The sequence below is a fragment of the Geotrypetes seraphini genome, chromosome 4, assembly GCF_902459505.1.
Source record: "Geotrypetes seraphini chromosome 4, aGeoSer1.1, whole genome shotgun sequence".
NCBI classification, from domain to species: Eukaryota; Metazoa; Chordata; class Amphibia; order Gymnophiona; family Dermophiidae; genus Geotrypetes; species Geotrypetes seraphini.
The window spans coordinates 5,198,649-5,216,579 of NC_047087.1; the positions used below are offsets into that span (position 1 = coordinate 5,198,649).

The 17,931-nt window shown below is 42.3% G+C and overlaps 1 protein-coding gene and 1 non-coding gene across 6 annotated transcripts in view; both read right to left on the reverse strand.

Moving 5' to 3' along the window:
* The window catches only part of NFAT5 (nuclear factor of activated T cells 5), a 383,347-nt gene that overhangs the window by 164,726 nt on the left and 200,690 nt on the right, over positions 1–17,931 (reverse strand). The window lies entirely within an intron of this gene.
* On the reverse strand, positions 15,545–15,681 carry LOC117360179. The gene has a single exon (XR_004539386.1). It is a non-coding gene; the product is annotated as a U11 spliceosomal RNA (small nuclear RNA).

Genomic DNA, 17,931 nt, shown 5'->3' on the forward strand with positions numbered 1-17,931 from the left:
TCCAACTTGCTCTTGAAAGCCAGAATGCTGGTCTCCATCACGACCTTCTCAGGGAGAGCGTTCCAAGCGTCCACCACTCGTTGTGCGAAACAGAACTTCCTAATATTTGTCCTGGGCCTGGTGCCCCTCAGTTTCAGTCCATGACCTCTTGTCCGAGGTCTGCTATCTGCCTGGAGCCACGCCCCGAGACCACTTTCCTATGCTTCTTGTCCACATAGGAACCAACGACACTGCCAGGAACACGCCGGAGACTATCACCAGAGACTTTGGAGCACTGGGTGAGAGGCTGAAGCGGACAGGAGCGCAGGTGGTTTTCTTATCGATCCTCCCTGTTAGAGGCAAGGGAAGAGCCAGAGATGAACATATCCTGAGGACGAACGAGTGGCTACAGGGATGGTGCCGGGATATGAACTTCGGATTCCTAAACCATGGGGAAACGCTACGAGGACTTCAGGGACCAGACGGACTCCATCTGACCAGTAGGGGTAAGAACGTCTTCGGACACCGACTAGCCCGCCTGCTTCACAGGGCTTTAAACTAGTTAAGTCGGGGGAGGGTACCCATTCACATATTAGTGCAGAAAGGAATTATCCTGATGAGGTGAGTCGAAACTCCGCTTCCATGTCCAAGGTAAGTACCCACATTGCAAACAGTTCTTTAGGAGTCACACCGACTCGGGTAGGATACGCCTCACAGGGACTTAGCAAACACAAGATATGGAGGGCCATGTATGTCAATGCACACAGTTTAGGTAACAAAATTCTAGAATTGGAGGCTGAAATAAGGAATGCCAATCTAGATGTGGTGGCAATATTTGAAACTTGGTTCACGGACTCACATGGGTGGGATATGGCTATACCGGGCTACAATCTACTTCGTCAGGACAGAGAGGGCAGGTTAGGAGGGGGGGTTGCTCTATACATTAAAGAGGACATCAAAACCACCAGTATCACAGATGTCAAGTACACCGGGGAGTCCCTCTGGGTAAACCTGGCAAGAGGCAGAGAAAAATGCCTGTATCTAGGTGTGGTATACAGACCCCCAAGACAACTGAAAGACATGGACGCAGAATTAATTGAAGACATAGAGAATATCACTCTACGAGGAGAAGCTGTACTACTAGGGGACTTCAATATGCCTGATGCAGACGGGAACTCATTTTCAGCAACAACCAGCGGTAGCAGGAGGCTCTTAACCTCCATAAAGGGAGCACGTCTCAAACAAATGGTAACGGAGCCCACTAGGGCCCAGGCGATCCTCGACCTGGTACTCACCAACGGGGAAAGCGACTCAGAGGTCTCGGTAGGAGATACGCTAGCCTCCAGCGACCACAACATAGTATGGTTCAACCTTAGGAAAGGCTTCCCTAGATCAAACACGAAAACAAAGGTACTCAATCTCCGGGGCACAGACTTCGCACGTATGGGAGATTTCGTCCATCGGACGCAGCAGGACCAAGCGGAGACCGATGATGTAGAAGCTAAGTGGTTAACACTGAAATCAACCATACATGAAGCAACTAGCTGCTTCATAAAATCAGTAAATAAACGACAAAGAAACAATGGTTCACCGCGGAGATCTCGCACCTCATTAAGGAGAAGAAAAAAGCGTTTCTCTCCTACAAGCACACGGAGAAAAGAGAGGCAAAGGTAGAATATAGGACCAGGTCTACAGCGGTCAAAATGGCAGTTAGGGAGGCAAAACTTCGAGTGGAAGAAATTCTGGCAAAAAACATTAAAAAGGGGGACGGGACAAATCCTTCTTCAGGTATATTAGTGACAGAAAAAGGAACACAGGCGGGATAGTACGCCTTAGAAGGCCGAACGAAAGTTACGTGGAAGCAGATTCCGATAAAGCCAAACTACTGAATGAATACTTCTGCTCAGTCTTCACCTGTGAAGCACCAAGACACGGTCCGCAGTTGAAGGCAACACAAAGCACAGAAGACCCGTTTCAGAATTTTGAGTTCTCACCAGGTGAAGTTTACAGTGAACTGGCAAGACTCAAGATGAACAAAGCCATGGGACCAGACAATTTGCACCCAAGAGTGCTCAGAGAATTGAGCGATGTCCTGGCGAAACCATTGGCTGAGCTATTCAATCTCTCCCTAAGTAAGGGGAAAGTTCCCCTGGACTGGAAATTAGCTAATGTCGTTCTTCTGCATAAAAAGGGTTGCAGGGCAGAGGCTGCGAATTATAGACCGGTGAGTCTCACATCAGTAGTGTGCAAACTCATGGAAACATTAATTAAAAGCAAATTGAACACAATCTTGAATGAAGGGAATCTTCGGGATCCCAGTCAGCATGGATTCACCAAGGGTAGGTCCTGCCAATCCAATCTCATCAGCTTCTTTGACTGGGTAACAAGAAAGTTGGACTTGGGAGAGTCTTTGGACGTCGTGTACCTGGACTTCAGTAAAGCTTTTGACAGTGTCCCACACCGCAGGCTGCTAAGCAAGATGGAATCGATGGGGTTAGGAGAGACACTAACTGCATGGGTCAATGATTGGCTGAGTGGCAGACTTCAGAGGTTGGTGGTTAATGGTACCCTCTCTAAAACATCGGAGGTGACCAGTGGAGTGCCGCAGGGCTCGGTCCTGGGTCCACTTCTTTTCAACATATTCATAGGGGATCTGACTCAAGGACTTCAAGGTAAAATAACACTATTCGCCGATGACGCCAAACTATGTAATATAGTAAGTGAATGCAGTTTACAGAATTATATGGCGCAGGACCTGCTTACATTGGAAAGTTGGTCCAAAACCTGGCAGCTAGGCTTCAATGCTAAGAAATGTAAGGTCATGCACCTCAGAAGCGGAAATCCATGCAAGACATACTTCTTGAACGGAGAAACTTTAAATAGGACTTCAGCAGAACGAGATTTAGGAGTAATCATTAGTGCAGACATGAAAACTGCCAATCAAGTGGAGAAGGCTTTATCTAAGGCAAAGCAGATATTGGGTTGTATCAATAGAAGTTTTGTCAGCCGAAAGCCTGAAGTCATAATGCCGTTGTACAGGGCCATGGTGAGACCCCATCTGGAGTACTGTGTGCAATTCTGGAGACCACATTACAGTAAAGATGTGTGCAGAATTGAATCGGTTCAGCGGACGGCCACCAGGATGATCTCGGGGCTCAAGGGTCTCTTGTACGAAGAGAGACTGAACAAATTACAGCTCTACACTCTCGAGGAACATAAGGAGAGGGGGGACATGATCGAAATATTTAAGTACCTAACGGGACGTGTCGAAGTGGAAGATGATATTTTCTTTCTCAAGGGACCCTCGGCCACAAGAGGGCACCCGCTCAAACTCAGGGGCAGAAAATTTCATGGCGACACCAGAAAGTATTTCTTCACAGAGAGAGTGGTTGATCATTGGAACAAGCAGGTGATCGAGGCAGACAGCGTGCCAGACTTTAAGAATAAATGGGATATCCATGTGAGATCCCTACAAGGGTCAAGATAAGGAAATTGGGTCATTAGGGCATAGACAGAGGATGGGTAAGCAGAGTGGGCAGACTTGATGGGCTGTAGCCCTTTTCTGCCGTCATCTTCTATGTTTCTATCGGTAGCATGTAATATCGCTACTCCTTGGATTTTGGCCAGGTACTAGTCACCTGGATTGGCCACTATGAGAACGGGCTACTGGGCTTGATGGACCATTGGTCTGACCTAGTAAGGCTATTCTTATGCTGACAAGCCAGAGGTGAGGTGGGATAGTAACTATGGGAAATGGTATTTCTTCAACAAATATCTTTTTTTTTTGTATTTTAAGGATGCTTTATTGGATAATACCTAAAAACAAAAGTCCTGTAGCTAAAGCACTCTGACAATGTGTCATATAACATTCTAAAATAATAACTCTGCATGATTTCGGATGAGTGAAAACTAATATTGATATTACTTCACTTTTTTATGCTGATTCCAGAACTGTTATTAGTTTTCTTCTATCACGTACAGTTTTTTCACAATTTTACTTCAAAGATTTGTTGTTGTGCCAGTAGGTAATGAGTATTGTTGGAGGGAAATTTCTCAATACAGACCTGTAAGCCTTTAGGCCAGCACAACTGTTGTTGTTAGTTATTATTGTGTGACCTTGGAAGTGTCGTTTATCTCAGATGCTTGCATTACCAGTGCTGTTCTCATTTTATTTCTCTATTGTGATTGCAGGTACTACAATGTCTACACTCAAGTGTGTGAATAATCCAAATGTTTTATGTTACATTTGTGGAAATTATACAGTGCTTAAGTAAAGAACAGTTGTAACAGACTTTGTGAAAAAGCACAGTTACTTACCGTAACAGGTGTTATCCAGGGACAGCAGGCAGATATTCTTGACTGATGGGTGACGGCACCGACGGAGCCCCGGTACGGACAATTTTAGAGTGATTGCACTCTTAAGAACTTGGAAAGTTCTAGCAGGCCACACCGCGCACGCGCGAGTGCCTTCCCGCCCGACGGAGGCATGCGGTCCCCAGTTAGGATAAGCCAGCTAAGAAGCCAACCCGGGGAGATGGGTGGGACGCAAGAATATCTGCCTGCTGTCCCTGGATAACACCTGTTACGGTAAGTAACTGTGCTTTATCCCAGGACAAGCAGGCAGCATATTCTTGACTGATGGGTGACCTCCAAGCTAACTAAAAGAGGGATGGTGGGAAGGTTGGCCATTAGGGAAACAAATTTTGTTATTGTTGGTTTTTTTTTTTTATAATTCTTTATTCATTTTCATATTTTACATGAAGTGTACAAAATATTGAGTTACAACTAATGAATACACAATATCACTTTTATATCTATTACATAATATTCTGAACAAATTTTTTTATCCCCTCTCCCACCCCCCACCCTTCAAGTACTTTCCAATCACCTTATACATATTGTATACCATATTATAACATGTTATGTAAAATTATTTTCACTACCCCCCTCCATGTGTGCCATAAAGAAGACAAGAAAAAGAAGAAAAGAAGATAAATCCTATTATTCATTCAGTACAATAATTTGTCAATGGCCCCCATATTTTTATAAATTTAGGATATGTCCCTCTTTGTATTGCTATTACTCTTTCCATTTTGAATATATGACAAATTGTATTCCACCAAAATGTATAATTAAGGTTACTATGATTTTTCCAGTTATTGGTTATATGCTGAATGGCAACCCCTGTCATGCCTAGTAAAAGCTTGTTATTTTCTGGTGAAATTTGACTTTTTTTTTCTCATCATCATTCCAAATAACACTGTATCATATGATATTGCTACATGATTTTCCATCAATTTATTAATTTGTGGCCAAATTGCATTCCAAAAACTTTTAATGTAGGGACAATGATATAGTAAATGATCCAACGTCCCAGGTTCCAGATTACAGTGCCAGCATTTATTGGACTTAGAACTATCTAATTTTTGCAAACATGTAGGGGTCCAAAAAGCTCTATGTAATAAAAAGAACCAAGTTTGTCTCATAGATGCTGACACTGTACATCTCATTCTCCAAGACCAAATTAGTGGCCATTGAGATGCAGTAATTTGATGCTTAATCTCAATGCTCCAAATGTCTCTTAGACCATTTTTTGGTTTTTTATTCAAATATCCAAATATTAATTTATACCACAATGCGGCTTGATGCCCTAGGAAGTCTGCTTGGAAGCATAAGAACTCTAAACTATATTGATTATTCAATGTTTTCCATTCAGGGAACCCAACCTGAATGGCCTGCTTCGATTGCAACCATTTAAAACTTTGTTTTTTACTAAGACCAAATCTATGTTGCAATTGTGAAAATTCCAGCAGTTTACCTTCCGAAATAACATCATTCAGAGATCTAATGCCTGCAATAATCCATTCCTTCCAAAGGATTTGAGCTCCGCCAATTTTAATCTTGGAGTTTATCCATAAAGACTGATTAGTTGACTTGTTTATTGGGACAGGTGTTAATTTACTAATAAACCTCAACGTTTTCCAAGTATCCATTAATATCTTATTTTCTCTGTATCTTCTAGGCATGTTGATACTTGGAAGATGAACTAAATTTAGGGGAAACATAAGGCGCCATTCCAAATATAACCAATCCGGTGCATTATCTATCAGTTCTGGGAGGATCCAATACATACCCTGACGTAAAATATAGGCTTGATGGTACCTATAAAAATTTGGAAAATTTACCCCTCCCTCCTTAATTGATTTTTGCAAAGATACCAAAGCTATTCTATGCGTTTTATCAAGCCAAAGAAATTTCGTTAAAATGCTATTAAGCTTTTTATAAAAGGACCCCTGAAAATAAATAGGTATCATACTCATTTGGTAGCAAACTACAGGCAAGATCATCATTTTAATAGTTTGAACTCTCCCCCACCAAGAAAGATGTAACGGATTCCATTGCTCACATAACTCTGTAACTCTTTTCAATACAAATTTTTCATTTTCTTTTACTGTATCTTCAATTGTATTTTTAACTTGAATGCCAAGATATTTAAATCCTTCTTCTTTCCATATGAACGGAAAAGCGTCAAATAATCCTTTTACACAATGAACATTTAAAGGTATAAGTTCAGACTTACTCCAATTAATTTTATAACCTGAAAATTTGCCAAACATATCAATTAATTCCAATAGACAAGATAAGATAGACTCTGGATTCCTCAAATAAAGTAAAATATCATCCGCATAAGCCGAAATTTTATATTCCATATCAGAATATGGAATACCCTGTATCCCCCCTTGCTTGCTGTATTGCTAACAATAAGGGTTCTAATAGAACATCAAATAACAAAGGAGATAAAGGACAATCTTGTCTAACTCCCCTCTGCAATTGAAAACCATCAGATATCATATTATTAATATTTAATCTTGCAATCGGGAAGCTATACAATGTTTTTATCATTTGTATAAATCCAGAACCTATACCAAACCATTCTAAAGCCTGATACATAAAATTCCATTCTACCCTATCAAACGCTTTTTCTGCATCCAAGGAAACTGTAAAAGCCGGTTCATCCATTTTTTTTTATAAATTTAACATATGAAACAATAATCTAGAGTTATTAGAGGAATGTCTTTTAGCAACGAAACCCATCTGATGCGTGTCTATAATATGTGGGAGAGCTTTGGCTAATCTCAAAGCCAAAATTTTCGCCAAAAGTTTATTATCCACATTTATTAAAGATATAGGCCTGTAGTTTGAAACCAAAGTAGGATCTTTATTTGGCTTAGGCAAAACAATTACTATTGATTCAGCCATAGTTCCTTTAATATCACCTTTTATAAGTTGTGTCTGATATAAATTTAGTAAATATGGGGAAAGGACATTTTGAAATGTTTTATAAAATTCTACTGTATAACCATCACCACCTGGAGCGGATCCAACTCTAAGAGATCTCAATGCTGTTTCTAATTCTTTTAATGATATAGGTTCATCTAAACTCCGTTTTATATGATCAGGAACCTTAGGTCCAATAATTAAATCTAAAAAATTTTTACCATCTTTTTGCCTCTCCAAATAAGGCTCAGAAGAATACAGGTCCTTATAAAATTTTAGAAATTGCTTTAAAATTATATCCGTTTGATTGGTTATTATACCATTATCATCTTTTATCCCATTAATGTTAGTTCTTCTTTTTTTTGCTTTAAGATAATTTGCCAATAATCTTCCCGCCTTATTAGAATTTCCATAATACATTGTCTGTTTGGAAAACAAGTCTCTTCTTATCATTTTTGAAGCTAATTCGTTATATTTACCTTTTGCTTTCAAAAGAGCTTGTAATACATCATGTTCCCATTTGCTTACCAATTTAGTTTCTAGTATTTTAATTTCTTTTTCTAACTCTATATACTGTTTTTTAATCTGTTTCCTAACAAAAGCCGAATATGATATAATATGACCTCTCATAGTCGCTTTAAAAGCGTCCCATACATTTTCAATAGATGTATCTTCCACTAAATTAATTTGAAAGAAATCACTAATTTGTGTTTTAAAATTTTCCAAAAATTTTTCATCCACAAGCAATGCATTATCAAATCTCCAAAGAGGTCTTCTATTTTCTAATTGATATAATTGTAAATCTATCCATACTCCCGCATGATCCGAAATGATAATGGGATCAATGGAAGCCTTAATCACTTGCTGCACCTTATGTGATGAAATAAAAATATAATCTATTCTTGAAAATGATTTATGAACCTGTGAACAAAATGAAAATTCCTGATCATTAAAATGAAGAATACGCCATATATCCTTCAAATCACATGATTGAACCAAATTATCTAAACCTAAAGATTTTATACTTTTACCTGGTTTTTTATCCATTAATGGATCCATTACAGCATTAAAATCTCCAGCCACCACTAAATTAGAAGCAGCCAGTGGTAACAACATACTCTGCAATTTTTTAAAGAATTCTGATTGATTCGAATTAGGGGCATATATATTGAACAACGTCAGGGCATTATTTCCCATACTTATATCAACATGTAGCCATCTTCCATGTGGGTCCGAATTTACTATCTTAAAATTGGCCATACACTTTTTATTTATAAGAACTGCTACTCCTGCTTTTTTACCCTCTGCTGGAGCAAAAAAACATTCTTTCACCCACCCACCCGTTAGTTTCTGTGATTCCTTTATATTAAGATGGGTCTCCTGCAGACAATAAACATCCGCGTTTTGCTTCTTTAAAAATGATAATACCTTTTTCCTTTTGATTACATGATTCAGGCCATTGACATTAATAGAAAATATCTTAAAAGACATAATATATTTTATACTTCTTATCATAATCTTCCTCTTCCCTTCTTCTATAACTAAGATCTAAAAAACTTCTCCCCATGGCACACATTCTTACCTCCAAATTACCCAATCCCTTATTAATCTTTTCCTTAATCATCCTAGTAATATCTTTAATACCCACCTTCTTCCCACCCCTCCCTCCCCAATATAATTACTGCTTAAGGACACACATTGGACAGTAATCCCAACTTCCCCCCTCCCCCCCAGGCAACCAATATTTATTAATAACCCCTCCACAATATATTTATTAATAACTACCTCTCCACAATATATCTAATTATATCTCTCTTCTAATCATAAAACCTTTTTTCTTTTTTCCATTTTAAAGTAATTAATTTTTCTATCTATTATTTAACCTTTAGTCACATAACCATATTTATTTCCTAACATTCCATTAATGCATTTTTATCATTTCACCAATCTCTAATTCATTCCCCTAACATTTTATTTCATTCAAGAAAATTCTATCATAGTCATATATTTAATAAAAAGTATCATTTTCCTATATCTTATATTATCTAATCCATCTTCTCCTATCCTCCTTTAAATATCCAACAACAAATATCCATCTCTTCATATATTTCTGTTAAAAAAAATTTCAATTTTATAAGTTTTTATCCCCTATTTGTATTTAAACATTTGTATTTCATTTTCAAAATAATTTTTTTCCCCCCTTTTTATATTTCCTCTTCTCCAAATTAAATCCAATCTTTTTAAAACTATATTATCACAACATCAATCTTTACATTCCTTCAGCTACCAATAAATTCTTATGTATCTTTCTTTTATATTATTCATTTTCCTTTCCTTTACTTGCATTTAAATATCATATAATTTGTCCTTTCTATCATTAGTCCATTCTGCAATCTTTTCCTTATTGTCCTTTCATTCTTTACTTTCTCCTTTTCTGACTTATTAAATAAACTGAACTTTCATATTTATTTCTTATCTCCATCCATCCACTCTTAAAGACTTTTGACTGCCAATTGTCATTCATTTTTTTTTTATAATATCCTTTTAGTCTATCAGTCCTGCTTTCTTCTTCTTCACATCTATTTATTTTCCTATTCAGTCTTCACTTTTCCTTTTGTGTTAATTTGTCCAGTCCTTTAATCCTTCTTGTTCATTCTTTACTCCAACCATCCATCTATCAGTCTCCTAAAAGTTCAGTCTAATAACTTCACTTTAATGTCTTTCCAGTCTATCCTTCTTTCTACTTTCTTCTTTACATTCTTTTATTTTCTTTTTCACTTGTCCATTTTTATTTCCTGTTCTTTGTTGCATATTCTTCTTTTTCCAACAAACAAAAGTCCCATAGTTCTTTATATTTAATTTTTTGTTCAATATCCACCAATCCAGTCTTAGTATTTATCCCTTCATTTCAACACCCATTGTGCTAAAATGACGTAGGTTCTGATTTTGAAAGAAAGGTCTTTAGTTTTTCTGGATCAACAAAATACAAAGATTTATCCCCACAAGATACCCTCATTTTTGCTGGGTAATATAACCCATACTTATATCCTTTTTCCTTTAATTGAGATCTCAGCTCAAGGAATTTCTTCCTAATATTTGCTGTATTTTTAGCAAAGTCTGGTAAAAACCATATTTTGGATCCTTTATAGTTTAAGTTTTTATCTTTTTTGGCAGCATTTAAAATTTCTATTGCTTGCTGGTATCTTAACATCTTGAATATTAATGGTCTTGGTCTCCCTTGATTTTCCAGACTCTTTATTGGAATCCTGTGTGCCCGTTCTATTTCCAAAGGCTGTTTGAAATCCAACTGCAATAATCTAGGAATTAAATTTTCTAAAAACTGTATTGCATTTTTCCCTTCCAAATTTTCCTGTATTCCAAAAAGTTTTATATTCTTTCTTCTTCCACGGTTTTCGTAATCTTCCAGCTGACTTTTCAATTGAATTATTTCCAAACTGTCATTTTTGCATCTTTTTCCTTCACATTCTAAGCTCTCCATTTTAACTTCTAACTCTTTTGTTCTTTTATTAGCTACTTCCATTTGTCTGTGTATATTCAGGATTTCTTCCTTCAGTTCTGCCATATTACTCACAGTCTCTGTCAGCATTTGTTTGATTTGCCTCAGTTCCCCCATAACTTCAGCTTTGCTTAACTCCTCTGATACATCAGCAGGAAGCGGAACCTTACTCGGGGTAATTTGATCCTGCTTCTGTCTTTTCACAGCCCCTCCGGTTTCACTCTTACTCTGTCGGGTGCTCGCCATGCTCCCGCTGTCCTCTCCGATGTTTTCAGCCGAAAACAGTTTAAAAGGAAATCTTTATTTATTCAATGGTTGCCCAGGTAAGAGGAGCGCTGCGATCACACGACCATTTTGTGTGCACGCTAAGTCACGCCCCTTCTGAAAAACAAATTTTGCAAAACAGATTGGCCGAAGTGACCATCCCGTCTGGAGAATGTGTTCAGACAATAGTGAGATGTAAAAGTATGAACTGAGGACCAAGTAGCAGCCTTGCAGATTTCCTCAATAGGTGTGGAACGGAGGAAAGCAACAGATGCTGCCATGGCTCGAACTCTATGGGCTGTGACAGAACCTTCCAGAGTCAGTCCGGTCTGAGCATAACAGAAAGAAATGCACGCTGCAAGCCAATTGGACAGCGTACGTTTAGAAACAGGATGTCCCAATTTATTCGGATCAAAGGACAGAAAGAGTTGAGGGAATGATCTGTGGGGCTTAGTACGGTCTAAATAGTAAGCTAAAGCCCGCTTACAGTCCAAAGTATGCAGAGCCTGTTCTCCAGAGTGAGAGTGAGGTTTCGGAAAGAAGACAGACAGAACAATGGATTGGTTGAGATGGAATTCAGAGACAACCTTAGGGAGAAACTTTGGATGAGTACGCAGAACCACCTTGTCATGATGAGACGGTAAAAGGTGGGTCTGCTACTAGTGCATGGAGCTCACTGACCCTCCTGGCAGAGGTGAGAGCAATCAGGAAGAGAACCTTCCAAGTGAGAAATTTTAAAGAAGCCGTGGCCAAAGGTTCAAACGGATGCTTCATTAAGGCTGAAAGGACCACGTTAAGATCCCAGATCACAGGAGGTGGTTTAAGAGGTGGTTTCACATTGAAAAGTCCTCGCATGAATCTGGAGACCAAGGGATGAGCTGAAAGGAGTTTCCCATGGACTGGCTCATGAAAAGCAGCAATAGCACTGAGGTGGACTCTGATGGAAGTAGACTTGAGACCAGAATCAGACAAAGAAAGAAGGTAATCCAACACGGTCTCCACAGCAAAGGACGTAGGATTATGATGATGAAGAAACATAGAAACATAGAAATTGACGGCAGAAAAGGGCTACAGCCCATCGAGTCTGCCCATACCAATGACCCACCCCCTGACTCCTACTCTCTCAGAGATCCCACATGAATATCCCATTTTCTCTTGAAATCTAACACGCTGCTGGCCTCAATCACCCTCTGAGGCAGCTCGTTCCAATGATCTACCACCCTTTCAGTGAAGAAGTACTTCCTCGCATCACCCTGAAATTTCCCTCCCCTGATTTTCAGCGGGTGACCTCTGGTTACTGAGGGCCCTATAAGACTGAAGATATCATCTTTCACCTCTATACGCCCAGTAATATACTTAAAGGTCTCAATCATGTCCCCTCTCTCTCTTCGCTCCTCCAGTGAGTACATCCGCAGTTTTTTTAACCTTTCTTCATACGTGAGTTCCCTGAGCCCCAAAACCATCCTGGTAGCCATTCGCTGAACCGACTCAATTCTCAACACATCTTTTCGGTAGTGTGGTCTCCAGAATTGAACACAATACTCGAGATGAGGTCTCACCATGGATCTGTACAGCGGCATTATGACTTCAGGTTTTCTGCTGACAAAACCCCTACGGATACAGCCCATCATTTGTCTTGCCTTGGACGATGCCTTCTCTACTTGATTTGCAGCCTTCATATCGTCGCTAATGATCACTCCTAAATCACGTTCCACCGTGGTCCTGGACAAGGTTTCACCATTTAGTGTGTAAGTTCTGTGTGGATTTTTTTTGCCTAGGTGCATTACCTTACATTTTTTAGCATTGAAGCCCAGCTGCCAAGTTGATGACCACTGTTCAAGCTGTCTTAGGTCCTGCGTCATAAAGTCAGGCACACTGCTTTTGCCAACTATGTTGCATAGTTTGGCATCGTCGGCAAACAGTGATACTTTTCCTCTAAGTCCTTGGGTCAAATCTCCTATGAATAAATTGAATAGAATCGGCCCTAAGACGGAGCCCTGAGGTACTCCACTCATCACTGCTGACGTTTTGGAGGGGGTACCGTTTACCATCACCCTTTGAAGCCTACCATCTAGCCAATTCCTTACCCATGTTGTGAATGTATCCCCTAATCCCATCGATTTTAGTTTGTTCAACAGCCTGCGGTGTGGAACGCTATCAAAAGCTTTGCTGAAGTCCAAGTATATCACGTCAAGGGACTCACCGGCATCCAGTTGCCTGGTCACCCAATCAAAGAAGTCAATCAGATTAGATTGGCAGGACCTTCCCCTGGTGAATCCGTGTTGCTGTGGATCACGTAGATTTTCTTCATCTAGAATTTTGTCAAGTTCCTGTTTGATTAGTGTTTCCATGAGTTTGCACACTATGGATGTAAGACTCACCGGTCTGTAATTTCCTGTCTCCGTTCTGCCAGGAAGAAAACCGTGTCCACTTCTGATGGTAACATTGCAGAGTGGCAGGTTTCCTGGAGGCATCTAGAACAGAACGAACGGGCTGAGACAAAAGAGTATCATTCGAAGTCAGCCCAAGAGATACCAGGCTGTCAGGTGCAGAGACTGGAGGTTGGGATGCAGAAGGGTCTCCTGACGTTGTGTAAGCAGAGAAGGAAATTGTGGAAGTAGAATAGGTTCCCTGGAACTGAGTTGAAGTAGAAGGGAGAACCAATGTTGCCTGGGCCACCGTGGCGCAATCAGAATCATGGTGGCCTGTTCCCTCTGGAGCTTGAACAAGGTCCGGAGCATGAGAGGCAGAGGAGGGAAAGCATACATGAAGAGATTGGACCAATCCAGGAGAAATGCATCCACTGCCAGACGGTGAGGAGAGTAGAGTCTGGAGCAGAAGTGGGGCAGCTGATGATTGTGAGGAGCTGCAAAGAGGTCTATCTGAGGAGTGCCCCACTGAGCGAAGATGGACTGCAGAGTGAAAGGATCGAGTGTCCACTTGTGAGGCTGGAGAATTCTGCTGAGCTTGTCCGCTAAGGAATTCTGTTCTCCCTGAATGTAGATAGCTTTCAGGAATAGGTGGTGATCTGTGGCCCAAGCCCAAATCTTCTGGGCTTCCTGGCACAAGAGGCGAGAGCCCGTCCCACCCTGCTTGTTGATGTAGTACATTGCAACTTCATTGTCTGTGCACAGTAGAAGGACCTGAAGAAAGAGAAGATGCTGGAAGGCCTTGAGGGCATAAAACATCGCTCTGAGTTCCAGGAAGTTGATGTGATGTTTCATTTCCTGGGCTGTCCAAAGTCCTTGAGTTTGGAATTCGTTCAAATGAGCTCCCCAGGCATAAGGGGAGGCGTCGGTGGTGATGACAAGTTGATGAGGAGGTAGATGGAACAAAAGACCTCTGGAGAGATTTGAGGATATCAACCACCATTGTAGAGACTGACGAAGAGAGGATGTCACAGATATGTGTTGTGAGCAAGGATCCGTCGCTTGGGACCACTGGGTCGCTAGGGTCCATTGAGGAGTGCGTAGGTGGAGACGTGCGAAGGGTGTGACATGAACTGTGGAGGCCATGTGACCCAAGAGTACCATCATTTGCTTGGCAGAGATGGAGCGTTGATGAAGCACCTGCTGACACAGAGATTGGAGAGTGTGAAGACGGTTGGACAGCAGAAATGCTCTCATGAGGACTGTGTCCAGTACCGCTCCAATGAATTGAAGTCTCTGAGTGGGAATAATATGAGATTTGGGTAGATTGATCTCGAACCCCAGAAGCTGTAGAAACATGATGGTCTGGTTGGTGGCCTGGAGTACTATCTGAGAAGAATTGGCCTTTATCAACCAATCGTCCAGGTAAGGAAACACCTGAAGGAGGTGGGAACGCAGAAAGGCGGCCACCACAATCAGACATTTGGTGAACACTCTTGGAGAGGAGGCAAGACCGAAGGGTAGCACCTTGTATTGGTAATGACAACGGTTGATCATGAAGCGGAGGTACTGTCTGGAGGCCAGATTGACCGGTATGTGAGTGTATGCTTCTTTGAGATCTAGGGAACATAGCCAGTCGCCTTGATTGAGAAGAGGATGAAGAGTAGCCAGAGAAAGCATCTTGAATTTCTCTTTTACCAAGCATTTGTTGAGATCGCGAAGATCTAAAATGGATCTGAGATCTCCTGTTTTTTTGGGGACTAGAAAGTAACGGGAGTAAAATCCCTGCCCCTTTTGATCTAGAGGAACTTCCTCTATGGCGTTCAGAAGAAGGAGGGATTGAACCTCTTGAAGAAGGAGGGAAGACTGAGGAGTGTTCAAAGCAGACTCTCTTGGCAGACTTTGGGGAGGAAGAGTCTGGAAATTGAGAGAGTAGCCGTGGCGGATGATGTTGAGGACCCACTGATCCGAGGTGATGATTTCCCAACGGCTTATGAAATGAGTAAGGCGTCCTCCTATGGGCTGCTGAAGATGGGCAGAAGGAGGGAGACTGGCTATGTCCTGCAGAACCAAGTCAAAAGAGTTGAGTTGATTTCTGTGAAGGGGGAGGTTTCACCTGCTGTTGCTGCTGTGCTGGTCGAGCGCCCGGACGCAAGATCACTGACAGCCCCAGCTGCAAAAATTATGCTTCCGAAATCTCTTGATGTCGATTCCGCACAGAAAGATCCGAAAATCGAATCAACCCGCGTGCTAAACACAGCAGAAGCCCTAGGTTCTAGGTGTCGAGTTTTATGCATCGACTTCCCAGACCTCTGTGAAACGGTACCGGGAGATGTTATAGGCTGTGTCGGCGCCGAGGTTTGAACAGCCTGGTGTAAGGATCTCGGTTCCGGCGCTAAGACCGGCATAGATACTGAGGAAGTAGTATGCATCGGTACCGACAAGGTGGATGCCGACAAAGGAGGCTGGTCCACTGTCGGTACCAGAGGCTCAGACCGGACCGGGACTGGAAGGCTCGGTGTCAGAAGAGCAGGTAACAGCTGCTGTAGTTGTTCTTTAAGCTGTACTTGCAGGACGGCGGCAATGCGCTCGTCCAGTGAAGGCACCGGTACCGCTTTTTTCTTCTGCGGTACCTTGGGTGCCGCTCTACACTCCGAAGAGGAACCCGATGTCGAGGGGCTTACCTCAATCGGAGCGGAGCGCTTCCGCGGGCGCCTCGAGGTCGGCAGGATTGGGCTCGCTGCCACTGAGACCGGAGGGCGCTCCAGCGGGGAAGGCTTCTTAGCCGGCTTACCTGAAGGGTGCGACGCCGGCGCGGTGTCGACGAGGCAGGTGCCAACTGCGTCGGGGTCGAAGTGGAGACCGGTGCCGCCGAATCCGACATCTCGGTACCAAACAATAATCGCTGTTGGATTTGTCGATTTTTTAAAGTTCTCTTTTTAAGAGTGGCACAGCGGGTGCAGGTAGATGCTCGATGGTCAGGACCAAGACACTGTAGACACCAGTTGTGCGGGTCTGTGAGTGAAATTGGTCGAGCGCACCGCTGGCACTTCTTAAACCCGGGTTGAGGGGCATGTATGTAAAAACGGCTTCAGCCAAATCGACGGCCGAGGCCTCGATGGTGGCAACAGGCCCCGCTGGGGCGAAACCGAAAAAATTAAAGAAAAACGAATTAAGTTTTTTTTGTTTTTTTTTTTCCAAAGAAAAGAAAATAAAATGAGGGAAACAATATTTCCCAACGAGTTTACGTGAGCGGGAAGGCGAAAGAGAAAAAAGTTTTCAACAGCCGTTGAAAAGTGCGTCTTCTTAGCTCCGCGGAAACTAAGAAACTGGGGACCGCGTGCCTCCGTCGGGCGGGAAGGCACTCGCGCATGCGCGGTGCGGCCTGCTAGAACTTTCCAAGTTCTTAGAGTAAAATCACTCTAAAATTGTCTGTACCGGGGCTCCGTCGGTGCCGTCACCCATCAGTCAAGAATATGCTGCCTGCTTGTCCTGGGATAAAAACTTACTTTGCTTATTTTAAAGTAAAACTTGGTGACCAGGATAAGGCATAGGCGCCAAAGAAAGTTTGCCGCTATTGTGTTGAGAGGTTAAGATTGTGGACAAAGGGGAAAGAAAACGTGCATGCCATTTGCAATTCCTATGGTGTGGAGGGAGCCTAAAGACCACCTTAATGACTGTTACTTCTGTTTAGTTAATGTTCAGGGGTGCAATTCAAAAACTAAGAGCCAAATTGTGTATCCAAGCATTCCTTCAGCCATTAGGCCAGTTCCACATGGAGAAGACCTACATGCTCCTCTTCCTCCAGCTGTTTTAGATAAACTGGCAGAAGATTGTGTTAAAAGTGAACTTGATGCAATCAGCAAAGACGATACTGATGATGTCTACCAGCCTGAATACGACTTTACTCCACAACGGTTCTCTCAGAGTGCACTTAATGATCTAGTACGTGATTTAAATTTGCCTAAGGAATCCGCAGAACTACTTGGCTCTCTACTTAAAAGTAGAGAATGACACGGGAAAAAATCCTGACCACCGTCCCCTTCATTGCCCCGTCCCCGAACCCAACATCCCCTTCATCGCCCCGTCCCCGCCGTCCCCTTCACCGCCCCATCCCCGAACCCGCCATCCCCTTCACCGCCCCATCCCCGCCGTCCCCTTCACCGCCCCATCCCCGAACCCGCCATCCCCTTCAACGCCTCATCCCCACCGTCCCCTTCACCGCCCCATCCCCACAGTATCCACCCTTCCCTCTCGCTACCTCACCGCCCTTCAATGGCCCGAGAATCTCCCTCCCTCCCCCTTACCTTCGCGGCATAGAGAAACTTAAGGGAGGGAAGGCACGCGGTCACAAATAGTGTGCGCAGCCCCTTCCCTCCCTACCTCTGGCCAAATCTATCTCCCTCCCTCCCCCTTACCTTTGCGGTGCTTTAGAAAAGAAACTGATGCAGGTGAAGCCTGCCTATGCCACCTTGCAGTCGCGGGTGTGTGGGCAGAAGCTTCTCCTCTGACAATTGTCATTTT